This window comes from Rhinoraja longicauda, chromosome 2 (assembly GCF_053455715.1).
Source record: "Rhinoraja longicauda isolate Sanriku21f chromosome 2, sRhiLon1.1, whole genome shotgun sequence".
Lineage (NCBI taxonomy): Eukaryota > Metazoa > Chordata > Chondrichthyes > Rajiformes > Arhynchobatidae > Rhinoraja > Rhinoraja longicauda.
Window position 1 is genome coordinate 78,030,695 of NC_135954.1, and position 20,649 is coordinate 78,051,343.

Consider the following 20,649-nt stretch of genomic DNA (forward strand, 5'->3'; position numbering starts at 1 on the left):
ACTGTTTAGGACAACTCACGATTTCTGAAGCTTCTACAGGGAACGCTGAAAATGTCTATTATTACCATGTAAAATTACATGGTATTTACACCACAGAAACAAGCATTTTGCCCAACATGTTCATACTAATACTTGTGCTCCATGCAACCCTCTACCGTCTTACCATTTTAGCTTGTGTAGAATGGAACTGCAGCTGCTGCTATATACCAAAGATAGACACAAATTGCCGGAGTAACTCAGCGGCCCAGACAGCATCTCTGGAGAAATAGGATGGGTGCACATTTTGGGTCGGGATCCTTCTTCTGAAGAAGGGTCCCAACCCGAATCGTCACCCATCCTTTTTTTCCCAGAGATGCTGCAGTAACCATTTTAGCTTATTATTCTATTCATTTTTTAAATTTCTTGTGTCAGACTGTGCTCCTAGGAATGAGAGCAAAACTGGAATCAATGTTTCACTTCTCTTAGAATGAGCCTGCTCACAATTACTCTTCAATAATTCTCCTTTTTGGATCAGAGTAGTTTTCATCATTGAATTTAATAGCGACTTTCTGTATTTATGAGGAAATGGAAATATTTTTACTATTTCTACTCCACCAAATTCTTTCAAAATCTTAACAAAACCAGGCCTCTTTACAATTCTTTCAGTCCCAGTGTGAAGTGTCCCAACTTCGTCACCCTTTCCTAAAATAAGCATTATCTGTAGGATTTGGTATCAATCAAGCAAATCTCCTTTCCAAATTATTGACTGATTTTTGTAATATGGAGAAGAAAATTGTTCGTAGTACTTCACATGTGATTTGAAAGTATTTTGTTTTCCTTCATATATTCATTTTCCTGGATGTGTGAATTTTTGGCAAAGTCAGCATCCCGAATATTACTTGTTTTGAACATACCAGGTTGTTTCACGAGACAATTAAGTGCTAATCAGCGGGGTATGGAGACACAGACAAACAAAGAGAGTGGGAGACCAGAACCTCCAACAGGAGAGAGACTGCAGGATCGGGAAAAGTTGCCAATGCATGGAGCAGGTGAATGCCTGTTATCAGCAATGCCAGCCAGGGTGCTGCACTGAGCCTCACAGCTCACGACTGAGCTACTGCCCTCTCCACGATGTGGAGAGCTTGCCCCAGTCCTCGGGGAAACTTCTCCAGAGTGAGCCACAGGGTGCTGGAGTTCCACCAGGGGTTCCTGTGCATACAGTGCACAACAATGGGGTCATGTTTCCAGCAATGCTGTGCTGTCAATAACTGAACCACACTTAATAATATAATGACACCTATTAATATTGATTCCATTCTTGCTCTCATTGCTGGGAACACATCCCAGTGCTAAGGGGAGGTACTAGAGAACATTTAGAATTCCAGAGGCAGATCCTTCAAATAAACTAAACACTAGTCATCTGAGTTTCCCAAAAGGTGTGATGATTGCGGTCTTGGACACGTCGTCCGAGTGCACAGGAATATGATGGTAATCGCGGACCAGGTCAATTTTTGAAAAGAATTTTGTGCCTTCCAGATGGGCCATGAAATCTTGAATGTGGGGAACAGGATACCGATCGGCGATCATGGCGTTATTAAGATGGTGGTAGTCCCCACAAGGCCTCCAGTCCCCAGATGCTTTAGGGACCATGTGAAGGGGAGAAGCCCATGGACTGCACAATGCCCATGTCCTCCATTTGTTGGAACTCGTCCTTGGCAAGCTGCAGTTTATCGAGGAGAAGCCTGTGTGCCCGTGCGTGGAGCGGCGGTCCGGTGGTTGGGATATGGTGCAGCACGCCGTGTTTGAGGTGGGCAGATTGGAACTGAGGAGTCAGGATGTCGGGGAAATCTGCTAGTATCTGAGCATACACGTTCTTAGCGGAAGATACCGAGTCGAGGCGTGGGGCAGCGGGAATGGCGGGGCGCAAAAGAGACGGGTTGGAAAGTCTCAGAGTGGATGAAGCGTTGTCCCTTCATATCGACCAGCAGAGAATGTGCCTGGAGGAAATCAGTGCCCAACAACGGTTGGGAGACGTCCGTGACAATGAAAGGCCAAGTGAAGTGGCTGGAGTTGAAAATAAGGGGAACCGTGCAGACACCGTACTTGCGGATGGGGCTGCCGTTGACGGCAGTCAGGGGTTGCCCTCGCTCACCGGATCGGGTGTCAACTCCCAACAGGGGCAATATGCTGATCTCCGCTTCCGTGTCGACGAGGAAACGATGGCCAGATGGCGATCCCTGATGTAGAGGCGATGTTTCTGGCCGACCGCGACAGCCACTATTGGCGGCTGGCCGCAACTTTTCCCGGATGCGTGCATGGAGAATGGCAGCGACGGGCCTCAGAACCCCAGCGTTGGTGGTAGTAGCACCTTGTACCTTTGCCGGCATTGCTCGAGAACGGCTTTGACGCTGTGCTGGCAGTGGGAGCTGGAAATGGCCGCTGGGACCACAGCGGAGCTGCCGACACCTGACTGATGGAAACACCACCCTGCAGTTTGTCCAGCCACAGCTCATCCGCTCGCTCAGCCAACTGCTGGGGGTCGGCGAAATCGCTACCGGCGAGGAGCAGGCGGTTGTCATCAAGCATCTGCTCCAGAAACGCTTGCTCGAATAGGAGGCAAGGCTGATGTCCACCAATTAGGGAGAGCATTTCACTCATCAGCACTGACGGCTTGTGATTGTTGAGCCCATCCATGTGAAGGAGCCGGGCGACGGCTGAGCCCAAAGGTGCACAACAGGATTGCTTTGAGGCCCTCGTACTTGCTGTCATCGGGCGGTTGGCGAAGATATGTATGAGGCGCCCTGCGGTGTCTTGGTCCAGCGCGCCGACCACGTAGAAATACTTGGTCGCTTCGGCGGTAATGCGCCGAATATTGAACTGAGCCTCGGTCTGTTGGAACCACACATGTAGCTGTGCGGTCCAGAAAACGGGCAGTTTGAGACCAACTGCGTTCTGCTGGGCCAGGTTGTTATCTACGTCCATTATCAAAATCCATAAGAAGCCGTTTTGGATGGTCGAGTGTCACCAATGTAATAAACCAAGCATTGTGAATTAAACGGGTTTTATTAATGAAACAGTGTTTGAACACACGCGCACTTAGTTAGGAGAACAGTTAGGTTCTTGTTGCTGTTAAGAGGAGCACCACATGTCTGTCCACTCGTGGGCTCAAGCTGAGCTTCTCATCTCCAACTGTCAACTCATCCCCAACTGTCAACTCCCATCTCCAACTGTCAACTGTCATCTCCCTGTCACGTGATCATTCCAGTTCTGGTGATGAAGGTTCGATCAGTAAGTGGCTTGACCCGCAGGTGACGCCACACTCTAGGTCATAAGGTCATATGTGCTGGGGAACAGAGTTAGATCATTTGGTCCATCAAGTCTACTCTGCCATTCGATCATGGCTGATCTATCTCTCCCTCCTAACCCCATTCTCCTGCCTTCTCCCCATAACCCCTGACACCCATACCAATCAAGAATTTATCTATCTCTGCCTTAAAAATATCCATTGACGGCCTCCACAGCCTTCTGTGGCAACAAATTCGACAGAATCACCACCCTCTAACAGGGATCATTTGCACTCCTAATCAAAGGATTTGAGATTGGAGTGCAGGAATCCCAGCTGCCCAAATAAACCATGATCTTTGTAGTAGGTTTGGCATCTTGATCAACAGACAGCATTTTCTTAGATGGTCAAAGCTTATGCTGGTACCGTAAACAATAGTTTATTTTAACATCAACAACTAGCTTTATTGAGAGGGGTCTCTGAGATATGGGAAAAGTCTACCTTTTCCAGAACGTCCTTTTATTTTTTCTGTATTCTGCTGCACAGCTGGGGGCACCTGTCATGCAGATGTTAAGTGTAAAGCCTATTCTTTTGCAGCCTTCAGTGGACAAGCCAACAATGAACCATAGCTCATCCTGCTAACATGTGCATGTCTGTGCACTGCAACGAGGTGACTGAGGTTAAAGTGAGTTTGATTTTGGAATGAAGGTGATGTAAGTTGAATAGCTTCCCATTTACCCCATAGAGTATTTCTACTTTAGTGGCAAACCTGTTTGAGCTTAGATGCAGTGGTTTATTGAGAAAGACTGAGAAGAGTTCTGGAGAGATGGTGCATCCTTGCTTTACACCAGTTTGCAATTGATAACAAATGTATCCTCTTCCTCTTTGGCTGGAACATGGCAGCTGGCCTTTCTGGAGTCACAATCCATCGCCAACCAATATTTATACTTAGCTTGCCCTAGTTGGCGAGCCTGTCTGATTGAGCTTTAAATCCCCTGAAGTCTGGCAGCACAGTGTGGTGTCAAAAGAGGCCTCAGGCAGTGAATTGCAGAGGTCCCTCTTCCAAAAGGCTTCTTAATGCCCAAATTACTGGGAAATAAACTGGCAGTGGACTTGTCCTGCTGCAAGATCTATAAATGCTGATAATATTTTTAAATGTTTCTAACTTTTAGAAACTATTACAATTGAAGTGAAAAATGTTAAAGAAATTAGATTAGTCGTGATTTTATAATGAAATTAAATGAGATCACATAAACTATTAAAAACATTAAATGAGAATAATTTTATAATGGAACATAACTCCCTCTTTGCTTCCTAATCCATAGATTTATAATCAACACATAAATTACTTGTCTCAGATCCTCTGCCAGGCCTTCTGCGTTTGTCAGTAAGTCCCAGACATCTGCAATTCACCCAGTGTATATAGGGGTCCCTAAATTATGGTTATTTAAAGGCTGATGATTCCACTTGCACAACTCATCACAATCCTGCCCCTTGTAAACTGAATGGTCATAAGGTCATAAAGTCATAAATGATAGGAGCAGAATAAGGCCATTCGGCCCATCAGGTCTACTCTGCCATTCAATCATGGCTGATCTATTTCTCCCTCCTAACCCCATTCTCCTGCCTTCTCCCCATAACCCCTGACACCCGTACTAATCAAGAATCCTGCCTTCAAAATATCCATTGACTTGGCCTTCACAGCCTTCTGTGGCAAAGAATTCCACAGATTCATCACCATCTGGTAAAATATTCAGATGCCAGATAATTGAAAGTACAAATGGCTGCTGACGATTCTGTTTGGGAGGAAGGGGATGTAAGGGATGGATTTGCAGTTTGTGAGGAAACACTCACTTTGAAGGTTGGTGATAGGACATTTTGCACACACGAGATGGGGCATAACAGTGCAATCTGATAATGGGGAGAACCAGAGAGATTGTGGAATGAGGAAATTAGAATAGAAGGTCAAAACTTATGTGGAAACTGAGAGAATTGATGGTTAGAATTGTTGTAGAATTGAGGTCATGCTTCTGGCTCCCCTTGTTTCTGTTTTTTTCTCCACTTTGTATCTTGGTTACCGTCTTCCCATCCTGTTATCCTTATTCTTCCCTGACACCTGCAATATTATTGAAGCCACATGTGGGAAGCACATCCAAATTCTGTTGAACTTCTCATGAACTGGACTCCTATAAATCTTCATCCTCTTTAAAAAAAAAAGCACTTGTGGTAATAATGTATGTGTCTATATGTTTTAAAGTAGAAAACAAGCCAGTAGCATTTGCAGAAAAATCATTTCCAAACTACAGGAAATTACTAATGTGTGACAGATCTTTTATAGACATGAAGGTTTACGAGATAGAATTTAAGATCATTTATCATCATTGTCCTCCATATGAAGTTATGATCTTGGTTTAGATGTGGTAACATTGCTTCAAAGACTGAAGGTCAATGATCCAAGTTACCCCTAAGTCTTCAACATAAATTGCAGGCCACATATCAAATATTGCTCTTCTGTCATATGGTTAATTAAGGAACTGTCCACCTGTTCTAGTGGTCCAGTTATCTGGAAAGATCAGTAAGCACTGCTTTGTGAGTTACCATTCCTCTCAATCAGCTCCTTAAAAGGTGGAAAATAAGTCATTCTTTACATTGGCGGAAAAAGTCAAATGTACCTGTATGACAAAATACTCCCTGATAAATGCAATGTGTTGTCAAGTGTTACAAGAAACACATAGCTCTGCATCGGAGGGTTGTAAATTCAAAATCCCAATCCATAATTTAGACCAATATTCGGTCAGGAGGTGCTGTGTTGTCACATTCATTTCCCGTTGCACGTGGTGCTAAGTCCAAATCCCATCTGCCTACACCAGTAACATCCAAGATTTTGTGGCACCAAAGAACACAAGGTTTCCTCATGCCCCCGGTCAATAGTCATTGCTCAACAACAGCCACAAACCAAAACTGCCCATAATGTTCAGTAATATTCAACATTTGTAGTGGTAATTGCTTGGCTTTGAAGTTCTTTAAGAGGTCCACAGGATATGAGATAGAAATGTGAACACTTGGGCTGTAAAATCCAGCTGTCTGTGGGGTATTAAATTCAAAAGCTTGCTGCCAGTTACACTCTCAGTTGTCATATATGGATATTATTGGTGGCAGCTAACTTTTTGGGAAGGGTGATAGCACAAGTCCCACACTTGAGCACCTCCAAAGATTGCAAGGTAGGTAGTCTGTAAAATCAATGAATGATTTGATAACAGTGTTGCCAATTTGAAGTAGACTCGTGGAACTACTATCACCTTTTACTGTTTCGTCTCAAGATGCATTTGAAAACAGGAAAGGCCACTAAGCTATCTTCTCCACCATAACGTCTCTTTCCAGTGTGCATTAAAAGGGCTGATAATTACCAGCTGATTAGTTGTTGATTTATTTGCACTGAGTTATGCTTGGAGTAGCCACTGTTAGTAATTCCAGTATGTATTACCCCTGAACACTGCAAATGGTAGTAGTATGGCTTAAACTCAGAATGGAGTTTTACAGGATATGGGGAATGAGCAGAGGGCACACTGCGCAGGGAAACAAATTGAAAAGAGTAAGGGTCTGTCTGAGAAGCACCCTCAAAAGGAAACTCTTGCTACCAAAGATGTTTTGGGATTAATTTTCGATTTTTGAAATTTCATTTTTCTGGACCTGAACATCACTGGCAAAGCCATCAGTTATTCCCCATCCTTAAATGATCGTGAGAAGCTGGCGGTGAGTTACCTTTTTGAACTGCTGCAGTGATCCTTGTGAAGGTAATGGCTCAGCATTTTGGGGGAAAGAGTTTTAAAGATTAGGTGCAGTGACAAAAAAATGAATGCGACAAATTTTCAAATCATGAAGTTGTGTAATTTGGAGAGGAATCAGTCGTTGGTGGCATCACCGTGCACATGAAGGCCTCGTCCAGCTTGATGGTTTGAAAGGTCTGTCAAAGAAGTTTAGGTGAGTAATTGCGCATTTTGTAGATGCAATCATTCTGCACCAATGATGGAAGGATTAAATGGTTAAGGTTATGGATGGAATGCCACTCAAATGGGCTGCTCTGTTACGGAAAGTATGAATCCTTTTGGAACTTAATGGGGCTACACATCCAGGAACTACCCTCTTGGTAATTTATAAATGCGAACCAATCACCTGGAACAAATGGGTTCTTGGGTCTATTTAAACTGTAATCGTTGGGTGAAATTCAACTTGTTTACATTTTTTACGTTCTTATTCAATTCAAACTCACGCTTTTCGGTTAAGATTACAATCCCATTTTGATTTATACTCATCAACAGCTAAGAATTAATTTATCTGCCAAATACCTCATGATTATTTTATAGATCTTATTTGATAACTTGCCAAGAAAGTGCAAAACCATAGAAAGAGTATTTTAGGGTAATTCATTGTAACATTGGAATATGCTAGAACTTCTACATTAAATGCACATTTTGAAAGTAAAAATATAAAATCTCCAGCTCTTATCACCACTGCCCAAATTATCTACAAACTCCAGAAGAGATTGAATGTTTATGTAGAAAGATTATCTGTGACCCATTCAAACAATTTAATAATTTGTTTCTGCATACATTTTCTGATTTTTGTTTTAAAGTATAATGTTTCATTTAAAATTATTGGAAGATATTTCTATTTTTAGGAAAACTGACCAAAGGTTATTTGCGAATGGAATCTGCAGACAATGTGAAGGTCAATTATTATAATTTCACGACTGAAGCAGCTTTGGATTTTTTTAACTGCTCTAATTACTCTTAACTGAATAAAAATTGTTTTTGGTTAAATTTCAAAATTAATATGAGGAATATGTGTATGTAAGTTTTAAACAAATGGTTGGTTCTAATTATATATAAGAAAATAACTGCAGATGCTGGTACAAATCGATTTATTCACAAAATGCTGGAGTAACTCAGCAGGTCAGGCAGCATCTCGGGAGAGAAGGAATGGGTGACGTTTCGGGTCGAGACCCTTCTTCAGACTGACGACTGAATTATACCTGTATAATTCTAATTATAGTTCTAATTATACCTGTATAGAATGTATATCTATTTTCTCATGATGGAAGTCTTCACCTTCCTTTAGGGAACTGTGAAATTCAGGTTACACTCATTTTCCTTCTTACTGACATATCATAAGGCAAGTATCATTATCACCTTCCCACTCCATTATCACTTTCTACTACTTGATTGAATGATACTGTGTGTACCTGCAATCTCTCAATGAGGTTGGTAACTTTATCTTTCTTTATACTTATCCCTATGTAATACGACTTGTCTTCAAAAGTTCTAAATAGTTTATTAATCTCCCCTCATCCTAGGTTACCTTGCTTCATTATCTATTGATGGAAGATGTCAATGCATAAAATAGTATAGTAAAATTATAGCAAAATAGGGTGGCATGATGGCCCTGAGGTAGAGTTGCTGCCTTACAGCACCAGAGACCTGGGTTCGATCCTGACGGCAGGTGCTGTCTGTATGGAGTTTGAATGTTCTCCTCGTGACCTGTGTGGGTTTTCTCCAGAAGCTCTAGTTTCTCCCACACTCCAAATACCTACAGGATTCTAGGCTAATTGGCCTTGTAAAATTGAATAATTGTGCCTAGTGTGTGTAGGATTGTGCTAGTGGGCGAGAATCACCAGTCCAACAATATGCCACAAATTGTTTCCAGAGCTTAAATATAAATGGCCTGCCCACCTCTTCTAGAATTTTTTGGTTCAATTGGGGTAGGAAAATGGTGGATCAAACTTTGACCCATTTTGCAACCATTATTCTACTATAATAATACTTCTTCATAATTAAAATAGTTACTTATTTTGTCCACCTAACCATTTTCTATTTTCCTTCCCATTTCTTTTTCTAAACTACCACAGATTACCTCCCATTATTTTTAAGAAAATCTGTGTTGCAGTACTTTTGATTAAGAATAAAATCACAATCTTTAAGATATTGATTTCATCCTTCCTCTTCTACCCTAAGATTTTGTTGTTTTGGATCCAGTGTTCACCACTGCAGAGCATAGTCTGAAATGAAGAAACATCCACTGTAAATACAGGGCAATGTCCTCAATGTCTAGGAGCTAATGGGGCAATAAATTGCAGCTATCTTCCAAGCACGAGTTGAAACATTGCCATATATTTTTAGTGGAATATGCAGATAGTCAAAATAATTTTATTTCCATTGAAGAATGATTCAATAGAAGATAACTACATAAAACATAAATGTTAAGTGAATGAAAATGGGCAGCTTTCCCATTCAGCTACTGCAATTGCTGGTGCTGTGAGGCTTCCTAATGCTCTTACTCAACGGTAAATATGTAATTTAAAGAAGAGTTGTAAAATCATGGAATCATATTTTAAAAAATCAAGGCAAAGAAGGAGATCAAGTGGTCTATCATCTTCATGCTGGTTGGAAAAGAGCCACCTAATCCAATCCCACGTTCCAACACTGGTCTGTAGTCCAGCAGGTTACAGCACAAATAAAGATGCAAGCACATGTTTTCATATGGTGAAGGTTTTGTGCCTCTATCAACCTTCCAGCCAATGAGTCCTGGAACCTTAACACTTATTTGACCCTCAACTAGGAATTCTTATTTATTCTATCAAGGTCTCCCAGGCAAGGGATCCACGCGCCCGCGGTGGGGCACAAAGTCAGTCTCGAGCAAGACCGCCAGCTCCATGGTGTTAGGCCGCAGAATGTCCGGAGAGGCGATCCGGGAAACAATCGCATCTCCGGCAAGGTAAGAGATTGAAAAAGTTTCACCCGTCCCTTTCTCCACCCCCCACATAAAACAAACCAGAAAAGATTGACACAAACTTTTTAAAACACACTAAAATTAACAAAAAAAACGAAAAGACAGACAGACCGTTGGCGAGGCTGTCATCGCTGACGGCGCCACCCGATTCCATCATTGGGTCAGTGCCAGGTTGAAGTGGAGCAAACGTATCAGTTACATATTCTGTAAATAGTTTCACTTTAATTGTCTATTCAAATTTCTTTTGAAAGCACTATTTGCTGCAATTTCCACCTTCCTTATGGGTAATGATTTCCTGGTCCATACCACATAAGAAAGATTTTCCTCAAATTTCCTGTACACTTTCCACTACTTTAAAATCAGTAAGCCCTGCAGTGTAGAGGTTTGTAAGCAGAGAGAGAGAGAGAGAGAGAGAGAGAGAGGGAGGGGGAGGGAGGGAGGGGGAGGGGGAGGGAGGGAGGGGGAGCAGAGAGAGAGAGAGAGAGAGAGAGGGAGGGGGAGGGAGGGAGGGGGAGGGGGAGGGAGGGAGGGGGAGGGGGAGGGAGGGAGGGGGAGGGGGGGAGGGGGGGAGAGGGGGAGAGGGGGAGAGAGAGAGAGAGAGAGAGAGAGAGAGAGAGAGAGAGAGAGAGAGGGAGAGGGAGAGGGAGGGGGAGGGAGGGAGGGGGAGGGGGAGGGAGGGAGGGGGAGGGGGAGGGAGGGAGGGGGAGGGGGAGGGAGGGAGGGGGAGGGGGGGAGAGGGGGAGAGGGGGAGAGGGGGAGAGGGGGAGAGGGGGAGAGAGAGAGAGAGAGAGAGAGAGAGGCCTGAGTTTCAGTCCGTCTCTGAGAGGAAATTATTGAAAATGTCAAGAAAAAATTTTTCATGGGAGGGTAACAAAAATAAGAGGCCATAGGTTCAAGGTGAGAAGAAGGTGTTTTAATGGGGATATGAGTGGCTGGGTTTTTTTTTACAGTGTGGTTCATATCTGGGACTTACTGCCAGAGAAGTTGATGGAGTGAGATGCAATTACTACATTACAATTTGCAGATTCATTTATTAAATCGAATCAATTAATTCCAGATATCAAGCCATGCTGACCAACATGCCCCATCTATACTGGTCCCACCTGTCTGTGTTTAGCCCACATCCTATCCAAGTACCTGTCCAAATGTTTTTTAAACATTGTGATGGTACCTGCCTCAACTACTTCCTTCGACAGCCCATTCTACTTTGTGTAAAAAAAGTTGCTCCTCAGGTTCCTATTAAATCCCCCCTCATCTTAAACCTATGTCCTCTGGTTCTTGATTCCCCCACTCGGGTAAAAGATTCAGTGCATTAACCCTGTCTATTCCTCTCATGATCTTATACAGATAGAAATTGAGTTTTTTTGTTGGAGTTTAGGTTAGGATAGGAAGAGGAGATGTACAGGTATGTAGGTTAATTGGCTGGGTAAATGTTTTTTTTTAAATTGTCCCTAGTGGGTGTAGGATAGTGTTAATGTGCGGGGATCGCTGGGCGGCACGGACTTGGAGGGCCGAAAAGGCCTGTTTCCGGCTGTATATATATGATATGATATGATATGATATGATATGATATGATATGATATGATATGATATGATATGATATGATATGATATGATATGATATGATAGGAGGGGCAGCAGCAACAGTTGGAAAGAAACCACAGAAGGTTGTGCGGGTCTTTGGGACAGAGAAGAGAAAGCATCTTATACTATCAACTTAATTTCCTGCCTCCTCTTTGCAGAGGTGGGATGTATTAGGTGAATTATCCTTTATTATTTTGGCAATATGAAGTATAGATGGAGTAGATGGGGGGTAGGGTGAAAGGCTGGTTTGCATGATGGACACAACTCTCTGCAATTTCCTGCAGTTTTGGGCAGAGTAGTTGCCAAAGTAAGCTGTGATCCATCCAGATAGGATGCTCTCAATGATGCATCTGTAGAAATTAGTATGTTATTGGAGATATACTAAATTTCCTTAGCCATCTGAGGAAGTAGAGGAATCATTGTTCTTGAACTAGAACCAATTGTTGATGACATTTGCACACATGAAGTTGAAGCTCCCTACTGTCTCCACTTCAGCACCACTGATATAGATTACAGCATGCACTCCAACCTGCATCCTGAAGTTGAAGACCAACTTCTTCATTTTGCTGACATTGAGGGAAAGGGTGTTGTCTTGACACCATGCTGCTAAGGTCTCTTAGTCGTTTTGTATTCTCTCGTGTCATCATTCAAGATCTGACTCACACTCATCTGAAAACCTGTAAATGGAGCACAGTCAGGAGCTGAGAATGCAGTCTTGCAGGGCACTGGTATTGAGAATTGTCTTGGGCGATGTATTGTCGCCTATCCTTACTGATTGTAGTTCATGGTCAGGAATTTAAGAAGACAATGGGGTGCTGAGTCCTGTACAATGCAACCAAAAAAAAAAGAGATTCCAGTCCTCAATGTGGAATTTGCTTATCTTCATTGAAAATTAATTTATATAAGACTGCACACGCTATCCTTGTTGTAGTCATAGTGTGATCGACCTTCATCAACTGTCAATACAATCTTTTTTTTCCATTCAAAACAATACACAGGTTGCAGGGTAACCAATGGTAACACCTGAACTCTTGCCTTATAACGCTGATCTGGAGGCATTCTTCAATACAGTCCAGAACTAGTCTCAACATCTGTCATTTGTGATATTCAATTTTGCCATACAGAGTGTAGCTGCATCACTGGAAAAGAATTAGAATAATATACAAATGGTGAGGAAACTGATCCCACAGAGTTGTCTGGCAACTGTCTTTATAGCCCATTCCTGGTTTTTGAACATTTTCTGCATTGCAACCAGGTGTTTAGGGAACGACTTTGGGAGCTCCAACCGCGGGGAGCCTGCAGACTTAACATTGTGGAGCTCGTGGTCCCTTGGTTTTGGGACCAACTTCGGGAGCTCCAACCGCAGGAGCTTCAACCGCTCCGATCGCGGGAGCTTTAATCGCCCCGACTGCCCCAACTGCGGGAGAAAAGGAGAGAAGATACCACATTATTACCTTCCATCACAGTGAGGAATGTAGGGGAGCCGCTGTGGTGGATGTTTATGTTAATTTTTATGTAGTTGTGTGTCCTGTTGCTTTTTTGGTATGACTGCATGGCGAATCAAATTCCTTGTATGTTTTTACATACTTGTTCAATAAATTAATTACAATACAATACAATTACAATACAATTTAGAGTAGCAATTCCAGTGGATACCTGTTCTATCCACTTTTGATGTAAAAACTGATTAATTAATTTGGGGTTAATGGGAATTTTGCAAAGGCCCCTCCTCATACGTCTCTCCTTCTTCTGCACCTCCAACTTGCAATTAAAAGAGTGATGTTGATGCTCCTAACCATTAATATTAATTCTAGTACAATCATTGTCCATTTCCTTTAAAAAAAAAGAAAAATGGTAATTGCCGGGGCACTCAGCAGCAACATTGAAGTGGGAAACATTATCAAGAGTATTCTTCAGCTGTTCCAATTAATTTTTTTCGACCAGAAATATTAACTCTGATACTCTTTGAGTTGCTGAGTGTTTCTGGCATTGTCTGTCTTTGGTTCATATTTCCAGAATCTGCAGGTTTATGCTCCAATCCTTTTTAAGAGGTGCTATTTGTTTTAACTACAACCATAACATACAGGTTTCTTCCACACTATGTGACCAGCCACATGAACAGACACACCATCTAAAGCAAATTATTTTGGCCATTTAGGCAGTTATTTCGGCTCCTCTGCTAAAAACAATGGCATAGAAATTAATTTTCAGTCATTATAAGAATTTCAGAAGCAGAGAATAAAGTGCATGAATTGCTATATCACATGTTTATAACATACAATCAAAGGCAGATTAAATCCACATCAGGGCCTATGGTTTTGCTGATATCTACTAAAATGCCTTCCATTTGCAATGTGCACCAAAGGAATATTTAATTTCTGTCATTGGCAATGCTCATAATGTTGTGACTAATCATTGTGCTGGATTGAATGAGTATCATTTGACCATTCTAACCATCAAACTGTGTTGGGTTTCAGTTAGGTCAGAATGAATGATACCTTCTACATACAAAACGAAAAGATCAAGCCTGCCAAAGTTAATTGTGTTGAATCCATGCACTGACTGGTCCTTGTGTATGGGCTCGATGATGGAGCCACACTAATTCACACTGCCCTTTAACTATATTTGACCCCCAGCCAACTAATTTGGATGACAAAGATGAAGAATGACAATTGAGACTAAACAGGACCTCTGATGGATCAAGAACAAAGTGTAAGTGCATTAAAAGCATCATATTTACTGCCCAATACCGGGCCTTTGCTCGTAATCTCGGGGAACGTTAAAAAAGAAATCTGGCTTGTGGTTTCCTGCCATCATGCTAAATCCTTTTTCTAACATCCGTTCCCACTACGTACTGAACTATGGCTTTCATGATGCCTATGTTTGGTTTAGAATTTCTAATGGCACTGGTGTAATTATTCTAATCAAGCGGAGGATGTTGGCTCTTTGGTGCATGGCCTCCTAGCTTATCTATACATGTGAAGTATGGGTTCATTGTGTTCTACTAGTTTGTTATCCATGAAGCCAATCAATGTACTATATTGCTCTGCAATCAATGTCCCACTGTTAGTCTGTTCTTAAAGCAGTATGGTCTTCCGTATATTTGCTGTAATTGTGGCCCCTCACTGAGTTAGCATTAGATGTAGACATCAGATTATAATGCTGATTCCTTCAAGTTGCTGTTTTCATTGCGGATTCGTCAACAAGCATGTGACAAAGGTGCCAGGGAGCACTTGGAGCCATCTGACAGAGGTCAGAGTGGAAGCAGGGCAGGCCAATTCCTTGGAGAATCTAAAATAAGATCGACGGCAAGCTGGAGTTTCCAGGGCAACTTTGTAAGCAGCCTTTTAACAAATTGTTAGTTAAACAACCCCGTGTCTGTTTTTGGATTAAAAGTTCCAATGTCGCCAGTCGTAATGTGACACAGTTCACCCATTTATGCATGAATCTTACAATCAGATTCGTAGAAGTGAAAAGGTCTTGAGCTGACTTGCTCCCTTTCGGAAGGATCATTACAAAGGGGCTCAGGAATCTGTTTTTGTATGTAAGCATTCTCAAGTGACACTACATTGCAGCCTTTATAAGACTCTCACATCTTAACTTGTAATGGCCTTCCAAATGCCGACAATATTTCTAATTGTTCAATATCTTCAAGTGCAATATTTAAAACCTAAAGCCTCATTCAAATTACTGTTACCTTCATTAACTCCCACTTGCAGAGATCAACATGCCTCAGTCCTCTACTCTTTCAACCCCATTAAAGATCTTACTACAGGATACAACGTCCCATAGGGCGTTTCTACAACTAAAAACTCTACATGGGGCAGCAACTTTTATTCTATTATCTGACTCCATTGATTGACAATCTTCTCCTTTTTCTCCTATTTTTCCTCACCATTACAATTGAAACATTGGCATTAACAGCAAAATTAACTTATCTTCTCTTTGTAACCATGTTCAATCATTTGGCTTTAGTACAGATTCTTTAAGACACTGATCAATCAAAAATTAACAGTTGAATTACTCTACTCTCTGTTTCATTTCTCCATTTCATTTCACGTGAGCTACCACAATTTTTACCTAGCAATTCCTTCATGTACTCCTTTACAAATCTATGAAACCAACATGCTCAACGTTTTGTTTACCTGTCCATTAAATCATTACCTGATGTTTGATTGTTTATAACCGGAATTATTGCATGTGGATTGTTGGATTGTATTTGGAAACTGGAATGTTTTCGTTGGAGCATCGGAGACTGAGGGGACTTGATGTAAAATTGTGAGAGGCTTAGAGAGGGTAGACAGTCAGAACCCTTTTCCCAGGGTAAAAATGTCAAAGACTAGAGGCCTATAGCTATAAGGTGAGAAGGGCAAGGTTTAAAGGAGGTGTGCGAGACGTGTTTTGCAGAGAGTGGTGAGTCACTGGTTCATGATGACAGGGGAGGTGGTGGAATATGATATCAGTGCAAAGTTTAAGAGGCATTTAAACAGACATATGAACAGGGAGGGAATGGAATGATGTAGACCATATGCAGACAAATAGACAATATAGTCAATAGACAATCGACAATAGGTGCAGGAGGAGGCCATTCGACAATTTAGGCCGGCACCACCATTCACTGTGATCATGGCTGATCATCCACAATTAGTACCCCCTTCCTGCCTTTCTCCCCATATCCCTTGACGCCGCCATCTATAAGAGCTCTATCTAGCTCTCTCTTGAATGCATTCAGAGAATTGGCCTCCACTGCCTTCTGAGGCAGAGAATTCCACAGATTCACAACTCTCTGAGTGAAAAAGTTTTTCCTCATCTCTGTTCCAAATGGCCTACCCCTTATTCTTAAACTGTGGCCCCTGGTTCTGGACCCCCCAACACCGGGAACATGTTTCCTGCCTCTAGCGTGTACAATCCCTTAATAATCATATGTTTCAATAAGATCTCATCCTTCTAAATTCCAGTATATACAAGCCCAGTCACTCCAGTCTTTCAAAATACGACAGTCTCGCCATCCCGGGAATTAACCTAGTGAACCTACGCTGCACTCCCTCCATAGCAATAATGTCCTTCCTCAAATTTGGAGACCAAAACTGCACACAATACTCCAGGTGTGGTCTCATTAGAGCCCTGTACAACTGCAGAAGGACCTCTTTGCTCCTATACTCAATTCCTCTTGTTATGAAAGCCAACATGCCATTAGCTTTCTTCACTGCCTGCTGTACCTGCATGCTTACTTTCAGTGACTGATGAACAAAGCCACCCAGATCCTGTTGTACTTCCCCTTTTCCGAACTTTACACCATTCAGATAATATTTTACCTTCCTGTTCTTGCCACCAAAGTGGATAACCTCACATTTATCCACATTAAACTGCACCTGCCATGCATCCGCCCACTCACACAACCTGTCCAAGTCACCCTGCAACCTCACAGCATCCTCCTCACAGTTCACACTGCCACCCAGTTTTGTGTCACCTGCAAATTTGCTAATGTTACTTTTAATCCCCTCATCTAAATCCCCTCATTTAATCCCCTCATCAATATACAATGTATATTGTAAATAGCTGCGGTCCCAGCACCGAGCCTTGCAGTACCCCACTAGTCACTGCCTGCCATTCCGAAAAGGACCCATTAATCCCTACTCTTTGTTTCCTGTCTGCCAACCAATTTTCTATCCATGTCAGTACTCTACCCCCAATACCATGTGCTCTAATTTTGCCCACTAATCTCCTATGTGGGACCTTATCAAAGGCTTTCTGAAAGTCCAAGTACACTACATCCACTGGCTCTCCCTTGTCCATTTTCCTAGTTACATCCGCAAAAAATTCCAGCATGAATTCAAGCATGAATTCCCCTTCATAAATCCATGCTGATTCGGAACGATCCTGTTGCTGCTATCCAAACATTCTGCTATTTCTTCTTTCATAATTGACTCCAGCATCTTCCCCACCACGGATGTCAGACTAACTGGTCTATAATTTCCTGTTTTCTCTCTCCCTCCTTTCTTAAAAGCCCAAAGGTCGGCCGTGGCTCAATGACACCACCAAAGCCCTAAGAAGGGAGTGCAGAAAATCAGAAAGGAGATGGAAATGTGACAAGCTTCAAATTTCCTTCGAAATTCTGAGAAACAATCTTCTCAAATACCAGGAAGCAGTAAAGTCTGCTAGAGCACAATACTTCTCCGACCTTATTTCCAAAAACTCTCATAACTCCAAGGTCCTATTTAGAACAATTACCTCTGTCATATGTCCCGCCCCCAGTACCAGCTTAGTTGGGTCCCCTGCTAAGTGCGAAGAATTCGCTAAATTTTTCACCAACAAAGTTGAGAATATTAGAATGAACATTTCCCCTCCCACCCGTGACCTAGCTGTCTCACTAGTCTGTTCATCTAAATTGGACTGCTTCCAACCCGTCACTCTATCCTCCCTTGCAAAGCTTATCTCCGCTATGAAACCTGCAACCTGCCCCCTTGATCCTGCCCCCACTGCCCTTCTGAAGGATGTCATTGCAATAGCTGGTCCCAGCATCCTCTCTATTATCAACAGTTCTCTGGCCACTGGCACTGTTCCAACCAGTTTCAAGCACGCGGTGGTCCAGCCCCTACTGAAAAAACCTAACCTAGACCCCACCTTGCCTAGCAACTACAGACCCATTTCCAAACTGCCATTCCTGTCAAAAGTCCTTGAAAAGGCAATCCTTAACCAATTAGTGCCCTACCTGCACCAAAACACCATCCTGGAAAGTTTCCAGTCAGGTTTCAGAGCCCACCACAGCACAGAGTCTGCCTTGTTGAAGGTACACAACGACCTGCTTCTCGCCATCGACACCGGCAACTGTGCAATCCTGCTCCTTCTCGACCTCAGCGCAGCATTCGATACAGTGGACCACACCATCCTTATTGACCGTCTCCGGTACGCGGTTGGCATTGATGGCACTGCCCTGAGCTGGTTCGCTTCGTACCTCAAAGATAGGAGTTTCGCCATCAACATAGGCAGTTATTCCTCTGCTCCAGCTAGCCTCTCCTGCGGAGTTCCACAAGGCTCAATCCTAGGCCCCATTCTCTTATCTCTATACATGCTCCCCCTTGGCCAAATCATTCAAAGGCACGGCATTTCTTTCCACTGCTATGCCGATGACACTCAGCTTTACCTCCCCCTGAAACCCAACAACCAGTCAAATTTAAACAGCCTCTCACACTGCCTTGAGGACATAAAATGTTGGATGGCACAGAACTTCCTCCAATTAAATGAGAGCAAGTCTGAGGTCATCCTATTCGGCCCCCCCGACTCCATCAAATTGATAACAGGCAGTCTTGGAAGCCTATCCTGCCTAGTCAAACCGCATGTCAAAAACCTCGGCATGATATTTGACTCTGCATTAAAATTTGATAAGCAAGTCAACGCTGTGGTAAAAGCCAGCTTCTTCCAACTTCGAACCATAGCTAAAATCAAACCTTTCCTCAAATTCGACGACACAGAAAAAATCATTCACGCTTTCATTTCCTCCCGCCTAGACTACTGCAACTCCCTATACACTGGGATCAGCCAATCTTCCCTGTCCCGCCTGCAACTGGTCCAAAACGCCGCAGCGAGACTCCTGACGGGTACCCGTAAAAGGGACCACATCACCCCGATTCTGGCCTCTCTCCACTGGCTCCCTGTACGGTACAGAATCAACTTCAAGCTCCTCCTATTCACGTATAAAGCCCTAAATGGACACTCCCCCCCCTACATCAAAAATCTTCTAACCCCCCTCTCTAACTCCAGGTCCCTCAGATCGGCCGACTTGGGGCTATTCACTATCCCACGGTCTAGGCTTAAACTCAGGGGTGACCGCGCTTTTGCGGTTGCAGCTCCTAGACTGTGGAACAGCATCCCTCTCCCGATCAGAACTGCCCCCTCCATCGACTCCTTTAAGTCCAGGCTCAAAACATATTTCTACTCCCTAGCGTTTGAGGCTCATTGAGGAGGCGCTGTGAACTGTTTGCGTGCTACTGTATGTTTTCATTTTTTTTTCTATTGGAACCTAATTCAAATGTACAGCACTTTGGTCAACGTGGGTTGTTTTTAAATGTGCTATACAAATAAAATTGACTTGACTTGACTTGACTTAAAAAGTGGGATAACATTAGCTACCCTCCAATCCACAGGAACTGATCCTGAATCTATAGAACATTGGAAAATGATCACCAATGCATCCACAATTTATAGAGCCACTTCCTTAAGTACCCTGGGATGCAGACCATCAGGTCCTGGGGATTTATCGGCCTTCAGTCCCATCAGTCTACCTAACACCATTTCCTGCCTAATGTGAATTTCCTTCAGTTCCTTCGTCACCCTAGGACCTCTGGCCATAGGTACATCTGGGAGATTCTTTGTATCTTCCTTAGTTAAGAGAGATCAAAAGATCCTGTCCAACTCATCTGCCATTTCTTTGTTCCCCATAATAAATTCACCTGCTTCTGTCTTCAAGGGACCCACATTTGCCTTAACTATTTCTTTCCTCTTCACATACCTAAATAAGCTTTTACCATCCTCCTTTATGTTCTTGGCTAGCTTACCTCCGTACCTCATCTTTTCTCCCCGTATTGCCTTTTTAGTTATCTTTTGTTGTTCTTTAAAAGATTCCCCACTTATACTTCTCTTTTATTTTTATACTGTCCTTGACTTCCCTTGTTAGCCACAGTCGCCTCTTACTCCCCTTAGAATCTTTCTTCCTCTTTGGAATGAACTGATCCTGCACCTTCTGTATTATTCCCAGAAATACCTGTCATTGTTGTTCCACCGTCTTCCCTGCTAGGGTCTCTTGCCAGTCAACTTTGGCCAGCTCCTCCCTCATGCCTCCATAGTCCCCTTTGCTCAACTGTATTACTGACATCTCCGATTTTAACTTCACCTTCTCAAATTGTAGATTAAAACTTATCATATTATGATCACTACCTCCTAATGGCTCTTTTACCTTGAGTTCCCATATCAAATCCGATTAATTACACAACACTGTAATAGCAATTTCACAACACTAAA